This window comes from Pelophylax lessonae (genome assembly GCF_965119305.1).
Source record: "Pelophylax lessonae genome assembly, chromosome: 4".
Lineage (NCBI taxonomy): Eukaryota > Metazoa > Chordata > Amphibia > Anura > Ranidae > Pelophylax > Pelophylax lessonae.
In genome coordinates, this window is record NC_138771.1 from 398,116,933 (window position 1) to 398,134,353 (window position 17,421).

Consider the following 17,421-nt stretch of genomic DNA (forward strand, 5'->3'; position numbering starts at 1 on the left):
AGTTTTGCTCTTTTAAATTTATTTCCCTTTGGAATGCACTGGTCAATCCCTTTGTAGTAGTATGCTTTTGAAGCACTCCCATTTTTCCTCCATGTTCTTTGTTCCCAGGGTTCTATCCCATTTGATATTTTCTAGCAGAGAGTGCAGTTTTGGGAAATTGGCTCTTTTGAAATTCAGTGTCCTTATATTGCCCTTGTGTTTCCTATTACTGTAATTAATACTGAAACGAATTGACCTATGGTCACTGTTTCCTAAGTTGTCCCATATTTCTATATCCGTGAGCAGGTATGTATTGTTGTTAATCAGTAGGTCATTGTTTCTTGTCGGTGCATTCCCCATCTGACCCATGAAATTGTTACATAGTTACATAGTAGGTGAGGTTGAATAAAGACAATAGTCCATCCAGTTCAACCTGTGTAGGTGTGTGTGGCTGTAATCATCTCACATACCCCTGAATGTTCTGATCCTTGAGATGTAAGTCTAAGAGTCTTTTGAAAGCCACCATACTACCCGCAGAAACCACCTCTTGTGGTAGAGAATTCCACAATCTTGTAGCCCTAACAGTAAAGAACCCCCCACGTTGCCTGAGGTTAAAACGTTTCTCCTCTAATCGCATTGTATGCCCTCGAGTCCTCATGCAATCCCTTCGAATGAACAGCTTTTTTTCTAAGCTGGGATCCCCATTAAGATATTTATAAATTGCTATCATGTCCCCCCTCAGACGTCTCTTCTCCAGGGAGAATAAATCGAGCGATTGTAGACGCTCTTCATAGTCAAGGTCCTCCAATCCCCTAATTAGTTTAGTTGCCCTTCTCTGGACTCTCTCCAGCTCCAACACATCCCTCCTGAGGACTGGCGACCAGAACTGGACAGAATACTCCAGATGCGGTCGGACCAGAGTTTTATAAAGTGGAAGGATTATAGTCTTATCTCTGGAATACATCCCTTTCTTTATGCATGCTAATATTCTGCTGGCTTTGGCAGCTGCCGCTTGACATTGCATGCTGTTGCCTAATCTATCATCAACCAAGACTCCCAGATCCTTCTCCCTTTTTGATTCCCCCAAGGGTTCCCCTCCTAACGTGTATTGTGTTTTTATGTTTTTAGTCCCCAAGTGCAAAACCTTACACTTCTCCACGTTAAACCTCATTTGCCATGTTGTTGACCACTCCGTTATTTTGTCCAGGTCATTCTGTAGGATATCTGCTTCATGCTGTGCAGTTATTGCCCTGGCCAATTTTGTGTCATCTGCAAAAACTGATATCGAACTACTGATCCCGACCTCAATGTTGTTTATGAATAAATTGAACAAGGTTGGTCCCAGGACTGAGCCCTGGGGCACCCCGCTTACAACCTCAGACCAGTCTGAGTATGCGCTGTTTATTACCACCCTTTGGACACGGCCTTTAAGCCAATTCCGTATCCAAGAGCAAACCCTGCTGTCGATACCTGCAGACCTTATTTTATAAATTAAGCGCTTGTGGGGAACTGTATCAAATGCCTTAGCGAAATCCAAGTACACCACATCCACTGGTCTCCCCCTATCTAGCTCACAAATGTCCTGCAAAACATTTAGGAACTGCCGAGCCTTGGCTGAATGCGCGGTTCCTTCTGCCCAGTCTATATCTGGATAATTAAAGTCCCCCATTATAATGACATTTCCCATCCTTGCTGCCAATCCTATTTGTAAAAGGAGGTCCGCCTCCGCCTCCTTCCTCAGGTTGGGGGCCTATAGCATTCGCCCAATATTACTTTCCCCACAGTGCCTTCCCTTTGAAGTTCTACCCATAGGGATTCTGCCTCGTCCATAGCTCCATTATTAATATCATCCCTCATATTTACCTGTATACTGAAACTGTCCCGCTAGTCTACCTGCTGGAGCACAGACTGCATGGAATCATGGACAGGGCACTTGAGGCAGAACAGCAGTAGGAAGAGGAGGACTTCCTTTCCTGACAAGGCCCCATTTATGCAGATATCATTCCTACAGGGGCACAAAACACACAGGAGGAAGAGGAGGAGGAGGATGAGGATTTCAGCAGCGTGAATGTAGAGGAAGAGGATAGGATACAGCAGTCTTCAAGGGATGGTTTGGATTCCCCAGAAACTACAGGAGTTGTATGTGGTTGGGGAGAGGTTGCTCCTGCTGACAATGTCATCCTTAGGGACTAGGGATGATCAAACTTTTCAAAAGTTCGGTTTTGCCAGAACATCCGAACTTCCCGAAAGTTTGGCCTGGATTTCAGAACCCCATTGAAATCAATGGGTTCCGAACTTCGGTAATCAATAACACCATTTTAAAGCCCTAAAACCCAATAAATGCCCCTAAAAAGTGCCTAGGGTTCTGGGTCATGCCCCAGGGACGATTAATCACACAAAAAAAGTTCTTAAAAATTGTCATTTTTGATAGAGAGCCGATTATTGAAAAAAGAAAAAAAAAAGATAAAAAAAAAAGAAATTTCTTTTGATTTAGTGTCTGGGGGGGGGGGGGTCTAAAAAGTGTACCTGTGAAGTTTCAGCTCTGTAGCATGTCCAGAACCAGAAAAAAAAGATTGTTTGTATTAGGTCACTTATAAGAACAGGGATATGGCTCCGCTATTTTCAGACCTTGCCGGTTTTGTAGCAAGCGTTTTTTTGGGCATTTTTTTGGGGGACTTTGGAGGCAGGCAAAACATCTGAACTTCTGTGTAGGGGTATATATACATACACCCATGTCTGTATATATACACATACACATATATAGGTGTGAAAATAGCAGAACACTATGCTTGCGCTAATGAAATAATGAACACCAATAGGTCTCCGCTCCTATCCCACCTATATATGTGTATGTGTATATACACATATAAGTGTGTGTGTATATATACCCCTATAGAGAAGTTCAGATGTTTTGCCTGCCTCCAAAGACCCCAAAAAAATGCCCAAAAAAACCCGCTGCAATAACACCTGGGCGTTTTTTTTTGGCGCAGACGTTTTTTTGGGCATTTTTTATGGTGTCTTTGGAGGCAGGCAAAACATCTGAACTTCTCTATAGGGGTATATATACACACACACTTATATGTATATATACACATACACATATATAGGTGTGAAAGTAGCAGAACACTATACTTGCGCTAATGAAATAATTAACACCAATAGGTCTCCGCTCCTAACACACCTATATATGTATATGTGTATGTGTATATATACATATAAGTGTGTGTGTATATATACCCCCATAGAGAAGTTCAGATGTTTTGCCTGCCTCCAAAGACACCACAAAAAATGCCCAAAAAAATGCCTGCGCCAAAAAAAATGCCCAGGTGTGTTGTTGCAGGCATTTTTTTGGGCATTTTTTGTGGGTCTTTGGAGGCAGGCAAAACATCTGAACTTCTGTATAGGGGTATATATACACACACACTTATATGTATTTTACACATACCCATATATAGGTGTGTTAGGAGCGGAGACATATTGGTGTTCATTATTTCATTAGCGCAAGTATAGTGTTCTGCTCCTTTCACACCTATATACTGTATGTGTATGTGTATATATACAGACATGGGTGTATGTATATATACCCCTACGCAGATGTTCAGATGTCATGCCTGACTCCAAACATCTCCTCAAAAAAGCCCTATAAACGCCTGCAGCAAAAAGCAGGCTGACCGGCGAGAAGCCATATCCCTGCTCTGAAAGTGACCTAAGAGAAACAATCTTTTCTTTATAGCGGTCACCCTGATATGGAAGGGTTTTGTCACCCTGCCATAGCAGTCAGAGTCAGTTAACCCTACACTACACTACGGTCCCCTTACACTTAAAACTTTCCCTGCAGAAACTAGATTATTAAAACTAACTATAGTGGAAAATAGCACCCTAACTACACTAGATATCCCTTTCCTCACACTAAAAATTGCTAAATGACACTTTGTAGCAGAAGTCACAGAACTGCTTCCACTCTCTTCCATGTCCCTGTATAACAATGCTAGGAATTTGGCGGGGGCTATCTTATATATTGGGGGCGTATTCACTAATGATTGGCCTATGGACCCCCTAGTCACTCCAATCACATTCCTAACATTCTCCTGCCCCCTCAATTGGCTTTTACTGATGGTTCTGGTCCAATCACGGGCTTTTAAAGCCCATTTCCTGTACCATTGCATTTTGGTCGGTTCTGGTTGCCGAATTCCAAACTTTTTCAGAAAAAAGTTTGGAATTCGGCCGAACCTCGAACAGCCAATGTTCGGGGCAAACCGATGGTCGACCCGAACCGTTCGATCATCCCTATTAGGGACCAAGAGGACTCAGAAGCTCATGCCTCCTCCAACTTACGTTGCATGGGCTCCCTGATTCTGCAAAGCCTGAGAAAGGACTTGAGGATTCATGCTATCAAGGAGGGGGATAATTAGTGGTTGGCAACCCTTTTTGATCCACGTTACAGGGGTAAAGTTGCAGAGCTCATCCTGCCTTCGCAGAGGGAGCAGAGGATGAAACATCTTTAGGAGGCCTTGAAAAAAAAATTGTGTACAGCCTTTCCAGACACTGGGAGGTCAACATTCTCCGGACGTATTTCTGAGGCATCGTTCAGCCAAAGGAGGAGTGGTGGAGAAGGCGGCCGGCTGACCGATGCCTTTAAACAGTCCTTTTGCCCTCAGCAGCACCCAGTGCTGTTAGGTTTAAGCAACCATCGCCAGCGTCTCCATCATATGGTGCATGATTATCTAGGCGCAAGAGCAGACTTGGAGACCTTTCCAGCTGCCCATCCACTCGCTTACTGGGTCTTGAGGATGGACCACTGGCCAGAACTTGCTCAATATGCAATGGAGCTACTGGCCTGTCCTGCTTCCAGCACGCTTTCCGAATGGACGTTCAGTGCCGCTGGAGGTTTTGTGACGGACAAAAGAGTGCGTCTGTCCACAGACTCTGTTGATCAGCTGACTTTCATCAAAATTAACCAGTCCTGGATCAACAAGAGCTATCAGGCCCCTGATGCTGATGTAACACGTTGAATTTGCTAGGGGTCTGCCATACCTTAAAGACTGCATATGCTGCCTATCCTATTCCTCTACCTTGATTCTGCTAGCTTACAACAATAGTTTGGTTTAGGTCACTACCAACACCCAAGGCCTAATTTTTCTGCACTTGTATGACAGGTGCATACAATTTAAATGTCGTATGTCACTTTTAACAGCAGGCCCTGTCCCTGTGCCCTGATAACTGTGAGAGGTTACGGTATTCAGGCACCACCTTCCACAAAGGCCCAATTTTTGCCACTTGTATAGCACATGCGATTTCAAATTTGCATGGCATTCTTACCAGCAGGTCCCATTCCTGCACCAAGCAAGAGTAACTGCGAGGCCTTGGTTATGGTGTTCAGGCACCACAGACGGCAAAGGCCCAATTTGTGGCACTTGTATATGACATGCGATTTCAAATTTGCATGGCATTCTTACCAGCAGGTCCCATTCCTGCACCAAGCAAGAGTAACTGCGAGGCCTTGGTTACGGTGTTCAGGCACTACCTTCCACAAAGGCCCAATTTTTGGCACTTGTATACCACATGCAATTTCAAATTTGCATGGAATTCTTACCAGCAGGTTCCATTCCTGCACCAAGCAAGAGTAACTGCGAGGCCTTGGTTACGGTGTTCAGGCACCACCTTCCACAAAGGCCCAATTTTTGGCACTTGTATGCCACATGCGATTTCAAATTTGCATGGAATTCTTACCAGCAGGTCCCATTCCTGCAGCAAGCAAGAGTAACTAAGAGGCCTTGGTTACGGTGTTCAGGCACCACATGCGGCAAAGTCCCAATTTTTGGCACTTGTATAGCACATGCGATTTCAAATTTGCATGGCATTCTCACCAGCCTGTTCCTATTCCTGCACCCAGCAAGAGTAACTGTGAGGTGTTGGTTATGGTGTTCAGGCACCAGCAACACCACCAAAGGCCCAATTTTTGGCGCCTGTATAACAAGTACATGCGATTATATATTTGTATGGAGTTTTTAGCAGCAGGGCCCGTTCCTACACCCAGCAAGAGTAACTGTGAGGGGTTACGGTGTTCAGGCACCATCAACAAGCAAGGCCCAATTTTTCTGCACCCGTATGACAAGTACATTTGATTTGAAATTTGTATGTATATTTGTATATGACATTTTTTGCTTTAGAAATGTCAGTATAGCTGCAGCAGGCTACATACATCGTAGAGATGCACTACTTTACAGGCACATTCAGGGGACCCCCCAAGCACGATTTGAAGGAATTTTTCATTTTTATAGTTTCACTTTAAGCTTCATTAAAAGCAGTAAATCAGTGCTCCTTTGAAAACAATCATTTTTAAAAACTTTTTTTTCATTGTTACATGTTCCCCAGGTCAGGACCCGGACCCCCATACACTTATTTGGGGCAATAACTTGCATTTAAGCCTTCAAAATAAGGCCATTTGATTTTCAAGGTTCGAGTCCCATAGACTTCAATGGGGTTCGTTTGTTCGAACAAACTTTTCTTCTGTTCGCAGTGTTCTAGTGTGAGCCGGATCGGGGGGTGTTCGGCTCATCGCTAATGGTGAGTACCTGGATTTAAAACTGGCTCCAGGGGCGAGTCCAGAGGGTTGTGATAAATGGGGAGTACTCAGATTGGTCGGGTGTGGAAAGTGGGGTCCCCGAAGGATCTGTCCTGGGACCAATCCTGTTTAATTTATTCATAAACGACCTAGAGGATGGGATAACCAGCAAAATCTCAGTATTTGTTGACGATACTAAGCTAAGCAGGCCAATACCTTCTATACAGGACATGGTAATCTTACAAGTAGACCTGAACAAAATAATGGGATGGGCAACTACAGGCAGATGAGGTTTAATGTTGAAAAATGTAAGATAATGCACTTGGGTATCAGAAATAGTGATGGACGAACATCGGCCGGGGCGGTTCGCGAACGCCAGCCGCAAATTTTCTCAAAAGTCCGTGAACCGCGAGTTCGCGGTGGGCCCCATTGACTTTAATGGGAGGCGAACTTTAAAAACCTTTAGGTCATATTTGCAGCTGCAAAAGACGTACTAGCTGTGCACAAATAGTCCCAGCACATGGACAATGTCATAACAGAAGTATTGCAATTGAAAAAGTTGCCCTAAATGTTTTTTTTTTTTTTTACAGCAAAAAATATATATATTTTTTCATAAATCAGCCAGAATTGACAGCAGCCGGTAAATACATTGTCTAATACATATAGGGTCCATTCACACATCTGTAAAATGGGTCCGCATCCATTCCACAATTTGGCAGAACCGTTACAGACCCATTGTTTTTCATTTCCAGTCTGAAAAATTAGGCATTCACAGGATAAAGAAGTAAGTGTAGGCCATTCCAGGCCCCAAAAAATTAACCCACATGTGTTTACCTGACAGCTAAGAACGTAGTATTCTGTGGCTGAAGGTACATTAGGCATTCACAGGATAAAGAAGTAAGTGTCGCCCATTCCAGGCCCCAAACATTAGCCCACATGGGTTTACCTGACAGCTAAGTACGTAGTATTCTGTGGCTGAAGGTACATTAGGAATTCACACAGTATACAGATGTAAGTGTCGGCCTGTATAGGCTGCAAAAATTATCTCACATGGTTTGAACTGACAGCAAAAAACTTAGTTTTTAATGGCTAGAGGTATGGTAGGCGTTCACAGTACACAGAACCGTAAGTGTCGGCCTGTATAGGCTCCAAAAATTAGCTCACATGGTTTGAACTGACAGCAAAGAACTTAGTATTTGGTAGCTGGAGGTACATTAGGCATTCACAGAAAAAATAATTGTCGGCCCTGAAAGGCCCCAAAAATTTGCCATGCAATGGACATGAAACGCCTTTTATGCCGCTGTATGTAGCGAAGCCAAGGTCCAGGAATTGTTGTGGGTGGAGGAATTTTGATGAAACCTGGTCTACAGTGGTCACATGTGTTGAATTCCTTAGAGATCCATGCCTCATTCATTTTTATAAATGTGAGGTTGTCTACACTGTCATGAGCTATGCGAGTGCGCTTATCGGTCACGATCCCCCCTGCTGCGATGAACGTCTTTTCGGACAGGACACTGGATGGGGGCAAGCCAACATTTCCATTGCAAATTGTGCAAGCTCTGGCCAGAGGTCAAGCCTGCCCACCCAGTAGTCCAGGGGTTCATCACTCCTCAGAGCGTCCACATCGGCCGTTAACCCAATGTAGTCGGACACCTGTCGGCCTAGGCGTGCCCTCATGCTGGATCGGGAGTACAGCTGTCGATGGTTCGGCTGAAAGAAGGATCTCATATCTGAAGTGACCAAGACATCTTCCAACCACCCTCTTCTTGCAGGCGCTGTTGGATTGCTACCCGCAACTGTCTCTCTGTGACTGGAAATTCATCTGCCAGCGCACGGAAAAGCAGAATGCAGCATTTCCCGCAGCAAGGCCTGGAAGTGCTGCATTCTGACTGCCCTCTGTGATTGTGGTAACATTTCCGCCATTTTGTGTTTGTACCGGGGGTCTAAGTACGTTGCCACCCACTACTGGTCCTTGGCCTTTATGCGTTTTATACAGGGGTCCTCCTTAAAACACTGCAGCATGTAGGCCCCCCTTCCCACTAAACTGGAGGCGGTATAGTGGCCTGCTTCCAGCTTATCATCCAGGATAATGTCGTCCTCGTTCTCCTCCCCCCATCCACGGATAACACAAGGGATCCCAGAAAGGTTTAAAGCATGCTCTTCTTGCTCCTCCTCATCCCCCCCAGCACCATCCTCCTCCTCTGACTCCTCTTCAGACTCCTGCTGTTGATTTGTCTCAGATGGAGTAGCACCCCCTGGGAATTCATTCAACATTGTGACTTCCTGATCTTCCTGCTCCTCGACGGCTTGATCAATGACCCGACGCAATGCACTCTGCAGAAAGAAGGCGTAAGGTATGATGTCACTTATGGCGCACTGGCCATGACTGACCAGTTTGGTGATCTCATCGAATGGCCGCAGAAGTCTGCATGCGTCCCACGTGAGCAGCCACTGGCAAGGTGAAAAAAACCCAAGCTCCCCAGAACCTGTCCTGCCTCCGAGTTTGAACAGGTAGTCATTGACTGCACGTTTCTGCTGGAGCAGCCTATCAAGCATATGCAACGTTGAGTTCCATCGCGTCGGGCAGTCACAAATAGGAAGCCTGAGGGACAGGTTGTGTCGCCGCTGAATCTCAGCAAGGCGAGCCATGGCTGTGTAAGATCTTCGGAAATGGCCCGAGATTTTCCTGGCCTGCCGCAAGATGTCCTGGACCCCAGAGTATTTGGCAAAGAATCGCTGCACCACCAAGTTCAGGACGTGTGCCATGCATGGCATGTGTGTTATTTTGCCCTGTTTCAGCGCGCTCAGCAGATTGGCACCGTTGTGGCACACCACTTTACCAACTGACAAATTCAGCGGTGTCAGCCACTGATCTGCCTGTGAACGCAAAGCTGAAAGGAGTGCAGGACCAGTGTGGCTCTTGGCTTCCAGGCACAACAGACACAGCACAGCATGGCAAGCAACGTCTCACCTGGCATGTGGAATCATGTGGGTATCTTGGGCGGCGCAGGAGAAAAGACGGTAGCAGTGGAAGAGGAGGAGTCAGCCATAGAGGAGAGGGAAGATGGAGGAGGAGGAGAAGAAGAGGCAGGCCTGCTTGCAATCCGTGGCGGTACAACTAAATCTACACGGGTGCCACGGGCTGCATGCTTAACGGCCGGTCAGAAGGTTCACCCAGTGGGCAGTAAAAGTGATATACCTTCCCTGCCCGTGTTTGCTAGACCATGTGTCTGTGTAGATAACACCCCGATTCAATCTGTGGTATTGGGGGGCCACAGGTATATCACACCAGTTCTACAAATAATTGGCCAGTATCTGTTGTCAATGTGTGTAGCACAGTTAACACAGCAAAAGAGGCCAAATTTTTGCAGGACTAAAATACAATCTTAGAAAAGTATACTGTTAAATAACACCCCACTTCAATATGTGCTATTGGGGGGCCACTGGTTTATCATGCGAGTTGTTAAAAAAATTGGCCAGTGAGTTTGGCACTGTGTGTATCAGACTTAACTCAGCAGAAGAGGCAATATTGTTGCAGGACACAAATACACATGTAAAAGTATACTCAGATAACACCCCACTTTAATATGTGGTATTGGGGGGCCACTGGTTTATCACACCAGTTGTTCAAAAAATTGGCCAGTGAGTTTGGCACTGTGTGTACCAGACTTGAAGAAGTTGGGGGAAGGGTAGTATAAATGAAATGTAATAAGGCTATCGGCATGATTTGTAACATATAATAAAATAAATAATGTGTGGGCAATTCAACAACATAGTAATACAATACAGAGAGCCGATGCCCCAGCATCCCTAAATATAGGGTAAAAGGGTAAAAAAGGGGACAGTTGGGACTTTATATGAAGTGCATACAAATGGTTGGGGTGTATACCATGGCTATATTGAATATATTCAGTGTACATCAGCCAGCCCACGGGACGGTAATTAGGGATGATCGAACTTTTCAAAACTTTTCCCGAAAGTTCGGCCCGAATTTCAGAACCCCATTGAAATCAATGGGACCCGAACTTCGGTAATCAAAAAACACTATTTTGAAGCCCTAAAACCCAATAAATGCCCCTAAAAAGTGCCTAGGGTTCTGGGTCATGCCCTAGGGACTATCAATCACACAAAAAAAGTTCTTAAAAATTGTCATTTTTGATAGAGAACCAATTATTGAAAGAAAAAAATGAGATTTCTTTGGATTTAGTGTCTGGGGGGTCTAAAAAGTGTACCTGTGAAGTTTCAGCTCTGTAGCATGTCCAGAACAAGAAAAAAAGATAATTTTTCTTAGAATTTTTAGTAGCACAGGGATGGGGCTCCGCTCCACCTGGGCGTTTTTGTTGCAGGCATTTATCGGGCATTTTTTGGGGCGTCTTTGGCGTCTTTCCAAAAAAAAAACGCCAGCTGCTAAAACACACCTGGGCGTTTTTGTAGCTGGCGTTTTTTTGGGCATTTTTTTGGGGTCTTTGGAGGCAGGCAAAACATCTGAACTTCTGTATAGGGTTATATATACACACACACTTATATGTATTTAAAACATACACACATATAGGTGTGATAGGAGCGGAGACATATTGGTGTTCATTATTTCATTAGCGCAAGCATAGTGTTCTGCTACTTTCAAACCTATATATGTGTATGTGTATATATACAGACATGGATGTATGTATATATACCCCTACACAGAAGTTCAGATGTTTTGCCTGCCTCCAAAGACCCACAAAAAATGCCCAAAAAAACACCCGCAACAACACACCTGGGCATTTTTTTTGGCACAGGCATTTCTTTGGGCATTTTTTGTGGGTCTTTGGAGGCAGGCAAAACATCTGAACTTCTGTGTAGGGGTATATATACATACACCAATGCCTGTATATATACACATACACATATATAGGTGCGAAAGTAGCAGAACACTATGCTTGTGCTAATGAAATAATGAACACCAATATGTCTCCGCTCCTATCACACCTATATGTGTGTATGTGTATAAATACATATAAGTGTGTGTGTATATATAACCCTATACAGAAGTTCAGATGTTTTGCCTGCCTCCAAAGACCCCAAAAAAATGCCCAAAAAAAAAAAACGCCAGCTGCAAAAACACACCTGGGCATTTTTGTAGCTGGCTTTTTTTTGGGCATTTTTTTGGGGTCTTTGGAGGCCGGCAAAACATCTGAACTTCTGTATAGGGTTATATATATACACACACACTTATATGTATTTATATACATACACACATATAGGTGTGATAGGAGCGGAGACATATTGGTGTTCATTATTTCATTAGCGCAAGCATAGTGTTCTGCTAATTTCACACCTATATATGTGTATGTGTATATATACAGACATGGGTGTATGTATATATACCCCTACACAGAAGTTCAGATGTTTGCCTGCCTCCAAAGACCCACAAAAAATGCCCCAAAAAAACGCCTGCAACAACACACCTGGGCATTTTTTTGGGCGCAGGCTTTTTTTGGGCATTTTTTGTGGTTCTTTGGAGGCAGGCAAAACATCTGAACTTCTGTGTAGGGGTATATATACATACACCCATGTCTGTATATATACACATACACATATATAGGTGTGAAAGTAGCAGAACACTATGCTTGCGCTAATGAAATAATGAACACCAATATGTCTCCGCTCCTATCACACCTATATGTTTGTATGTGTATAAATACATATAAGTGTGTGTGTATATATAAACCTATACAGAAGTTCAGATGTTTTGCCTGCTCCAAAGACCCCAAAAAAATGCCCAAAAAAAGCCAGCTACAAAAACGCTCAGGTGTGTTTTTGCAGCTGGCGTTTTTTTTGGGCATTTTTTTGGGGTCTTTGGAGGCAGGCAAAATATCTGAACTTCTGTATAGGGTTATATATACACACACACTTATATGTATTTATACACATACACACATATAGGTGTGATAGGAGCGGAGACATATTGGTGTTCATTATTTCATTAGCGCAAGCATAGTGTTCTGCTACTTTCACACCTATATATGTGTATATATACAGACATTGGTGTATGTATATATACCCCTACACAGAAGTTCAGATGTTTTGCCTGCCTCCAAAGACCCACAAAAAATGCCCAAAAAAATGCCTGCGCCAAAAAAAATGCCCAGGTGTGTTGTTGCAGGCGTTTTATTTGGGCATTTTTTGTGGGTCTTTGGAGGCAGGCAAAACATCTGATCTTCTGTATAGGGGTATATATACACACACACTTATATGTATTTATACACATACACACATATAGGTGTGATAGGAGCGGAGACATATTGGTGTTCATTATTTCATTAGCGCAAGCATAGTGTTCTGCTACTTTCACACCTATATATGTGTATGTGTATATAAACAGACATGGGTGTATGTATATATACCCCTACACAGAAGTTCAGATGTCATGCCTGACTCCAAACATGTCCTCAAAAAAGCCCTATAAACGCCTGCAGCAAAAAGCTGGGAGACAAGCGAGAAGCCATATCAGTGCACTGAAAGTGACCTAAGAGAAATGATCTTTTCTCTATAGCGGTCACCCTGATATGGAAGGGTTTTGTCACCCTGCCATAGCAGTCAGAGTTAGTTAACCCTACACTACACTACGGTCCCTTTACACTTAAAACTTTTCCTACAGAAACTAGATTATTAAAACTAAACTATAGTGGAAAATAGCACCCTAACTACACTAGATATCCCTTTCCTCACACTAAAAATTGCTAAATGACACTTTGTAGCAGAAGTCACAGAACTGCTTCCACTCTCTTCCATGTCCCTGTATTACAATGCTAGGAATTTGGCGGGGGCTATCTTATATACTGGGGGGCGTATTCACTAATGATTGGCCTATGGACCCCCTAGTCACTCCAATCACATTCCTAGCATTCTCCTGCCCCCTCAATTGGCTTTTACTGATGGTTCTGGTCCAATCACGGGCTTTTAAAGCCCATTTCCTGTACCATTGCATTTTGGTCGGTTCTGGTTGCCGAATTCCGAACTTTTTCAGCAAAAAGTTCGGAATTCGCCCGAACCTCGAACAGCCAATGTTCGGGTCGAACTGATGGTCGACCCGAACCGTTCGATCATCCCTAACGGTAATGCCTATGGCTTCTGCCCTCCCCGTGGTGCACTAGGCTGTACACAATCGTGACGCTGGGCTCACAATGGGAGGCGGCTTTCTGGTTGATACGTACTATGTCACTCGATATTGTATACGCTTACTTATCCATGGCTAGTAATTCCATATATCCCAGCATGGTTTCTCCATGTTATAACGTGTCCCTTTTGCCCGCCTGCTGGTGCGCCCTCAGTTCCCATGGGGGACATACAAAGGCCATACAGTTTCAGTGCCAAATTCAGAACTATCACATATTGTATACGCTTACTTATCCATGGCTAGTCATTCCATATATCCCAGCACGGTTTCACCCTGTTCTAACGTGTCCCTTTTGCCCGCCTGCTGGTGCGCCCTCAGCTCCCATGGGGGAAATACAAAGCCCATACAGTTTCAATGTCAAATTCAGAACTATCACAATTTTACAAACATCTACTCGTGATGAGGTGGCAATGTGCGTCCACGAAACGCGTTGAGGCTATGATGTTTACCACACACCCAATTACCTAATTACTTGGAATTTTAACATTATATGATATGATCATATCCAATATTGTACTACTTTCTGGAATCAGCATTGCTGTCTGTCAAAATTATGAATTTGGAGATGCCTTACCAGCTTGTCATTACTTGTGCAATACATATTTATTTCATGTTGTTTTAACTGTAATATTTTATCCATTACCTTTTGTATGTACCTATGCCCTATGTGGATATTTGTATGATTGATGACCTATATCATTAAATTGCTTTTCTTTGTTACTATGTTGTGGAACCACTTTTATATTCAATATAGCCATGGATTACACCCCAACCATTTGTATGCACTTCATATAAAGTCCCAACTGTCCCCTTTTTAACCATTTTCCCCTATATTTAGGGATGCTGGGGCATCGGCTCTCTGTATTGTATTACTATGTTGTGGAATTGCCCACACATTATTTATTTTAATACATGTTACAAATCATGCCGATAGCCTTATTACATTTCATTTATACTCCCCTTTCCCCAACTTCTTCATGAATAGGGATGAAGGCACACAGCCTTAAGCCCCGTACACACGTACCGATCGTCGGCCGACAGAACGTCCTACAAATGTTCGCGGCTGGTGTGTTTGTTGTTTGTCTGTTGAAAAGTGCTCAAAACTTGCCCAGGACATTTGTCTTCCGACAGAAAATGACGTCACTACGTTCCACGCATGTTCGCCGCTACAAAAGAGGAAGTGAGTGTTTGGCCGTGACCCTTCTGGGCATCTCGCGCTGATTTCGGTAGCATTTGTTTGGTTGACGACATTTCGCTATTTTCCGAGACATCGTTCGAGAATTTATTATGGCGACCGTGAATTCGTCCGTTGCTGTCGTTAGTGTTGGAGTTTTGGCTCTGAGACGACGTACGAGCAATAGGAAGAAGAAGCGGACCTCCTGGACGAAAAATTGGTTGCTTAACCGTGATCAATTTTCTTATATGTCCTTGCTGAGGGAGCTCCAGGAAAATAATCCTGATGACTTCAGGAATTATTTGAGGATGACGGATCCCATCTTTTACCGTCTTCTTGCCCTGGTGTCCCCCTATATTCTGAAGCAGGATACTTGTATGCGGCTTGCAATTACTCCTGAGCAAAGGTTAATTGCGACGTTGAGGTATCTTGCAACAGGGAGAAGCCTGCAGGATCTGAAGTTCACCACAGGCATCTCCCCCCAAGCTCTTGGTATCATCATCCCTGAGACCTGCTCTGCCATCATCAAGGTCTTGCAGAAGGACTATATCAAGGTATGTTTGATTTTTTACATTACATTACATGTATTACTAGTTTCACCCGAATTATGATGTTTTTGGATGTACAGCAATTGACACAGGCCATTATTTGTAAACTACCCTCTGTCCGCATGCACATAGTAGTAAAGATGTAGATTATCTTTAACCATTTGTAAAATTACCCACTAACCACCCCACCATTCTCTCCTAGGTGTCCCTAAACACATTGCCTGTTAACAGTATGTCGAATTTTTCAAATTTTATTGCTTTCCCTCAAACAATTATTCCTTGGCCAATGTTTTAGTACCTAGTTAATGATTTATCTAAAATACATCAGTCCATCCATTCCCACCTATGATTCTGTATGTTTATGTAATGATGTTAAAACCTTCACTGACCACAAGCCCTTATTGATGTATAAATGCCCAGTTTTACTTACCCATCCCCCACCCACATGCTAAATCTCAAAGTCAGCATATACCAAAGCTCAAGTTCAGAGGTCTTCAAACTATGGCCCTCCAGTTGTTCATGAACTTCAATTTCCATCATGCCTAGTCATGTCTGTGAATGTCAGAGAATTACAAGGCCTCATGGGATGTGTAGTTCTGCAACAGCTGGAGGGCCGTAGTTGTAAATCTCAGCTCTAGCTGGTGAGTATAATGGGCCATACACACTAGAAGATTGTCAGAACAATTTATCCTTCCGATTTACCAAAACCAAATAATATGAGGTCCAACAAACACTTTCAAATCCTATGCAATCTGGTAGGCCCTTGCACTACATAGAAAAGGTAAATCTGCACGAAAAAGTCTTCAGAGAATCTTCTAGTGTGTATGGCCCTTTACAATATAAGAACAATAGGAGGTTGAAAATAAATGTATGTAGATGTTACATCCCCATATCCAAACCTTTGCCTTCCTGTTGTTTTTTTTTTTTAGCAAGTTGCATAAGCATTTAACAGACAACTGTGTGTGTAATTAATAATGTGATGTGCTCAAGCACTAATTTTTTTTTTTTTATTTTTTCCCCACAGTTTCCTTCAAACGCAGAGCAATGGCTGGAGATTTCTGATCAATTTCTGGAGAAGTGGAATTTTCCCAATTGTGGGGGTGCTATTGATGGGAAGCACGTCCGCATTGTCCCCCCTCCGAATTCCGGCACATTTTATTATAATTATAAAGGTTTTTTTAGTATAGTCATGCTAGCCATAGTTAATGCAAACTATGAGTTTATTTTTTTGGATATTGGCAAAAATGGCCGCAATTCGGATGGGGGAGTTATTGATCAGACGGAGTTCGCTCGTCGTCTAAAGAACGGCACTCTGAACCTGCCATCCAGGGAGCAAACTGTTGAGGGTATGAGCTTTGTGTTTATCGCAGATGAGGCTTTTGCGCTTGGGGAGCATCTCATGAAGCCCTACCCTCAGAGGAACCTCACCCCAGACCAAAGGATTTACAACTACCGGTTGTCCAGAGCTCGCAGAGTTGTGGAGAATGCCTTCGGGATAATGGCCAACCGGTTCCGGATATTCCTGACGTCCATAAACCTGGCACTGTACAAAGTGGATAATGTGGTCTTGTGTTGCTGCATTTTGCACAACTTCCTACGCAGGAATGCACAAAATTATGTATTGCAGCAACTGGATACTGACCCTGCTATGCCAGGTACAAGTGGAGAGGCCCAACCTTCTAACCAAGTGGAGTCCATGACGTCAATGGAAGTTGGACGGTCAGCATTGGCATCACACAGGGCCCGTCAGATCCGCCAGGAATATCTGGACTATTTCGTGGGGAGAGGAGCTGTGTCCTGGCAGCAATCACTGTCACACACCCATTAATCTTGTTAAAGATTGGACACACAAGATAAATGTCAGAGATATATTATTTTTCAACACATTAAAAAAAAATTGCAATGATTCAGTATTGTGGATTCTAATCATTTGGGCACATATGCCAAACACAATTATTTGGGTTAATCATGTGTTATATATGTGTGACTTTGGAAG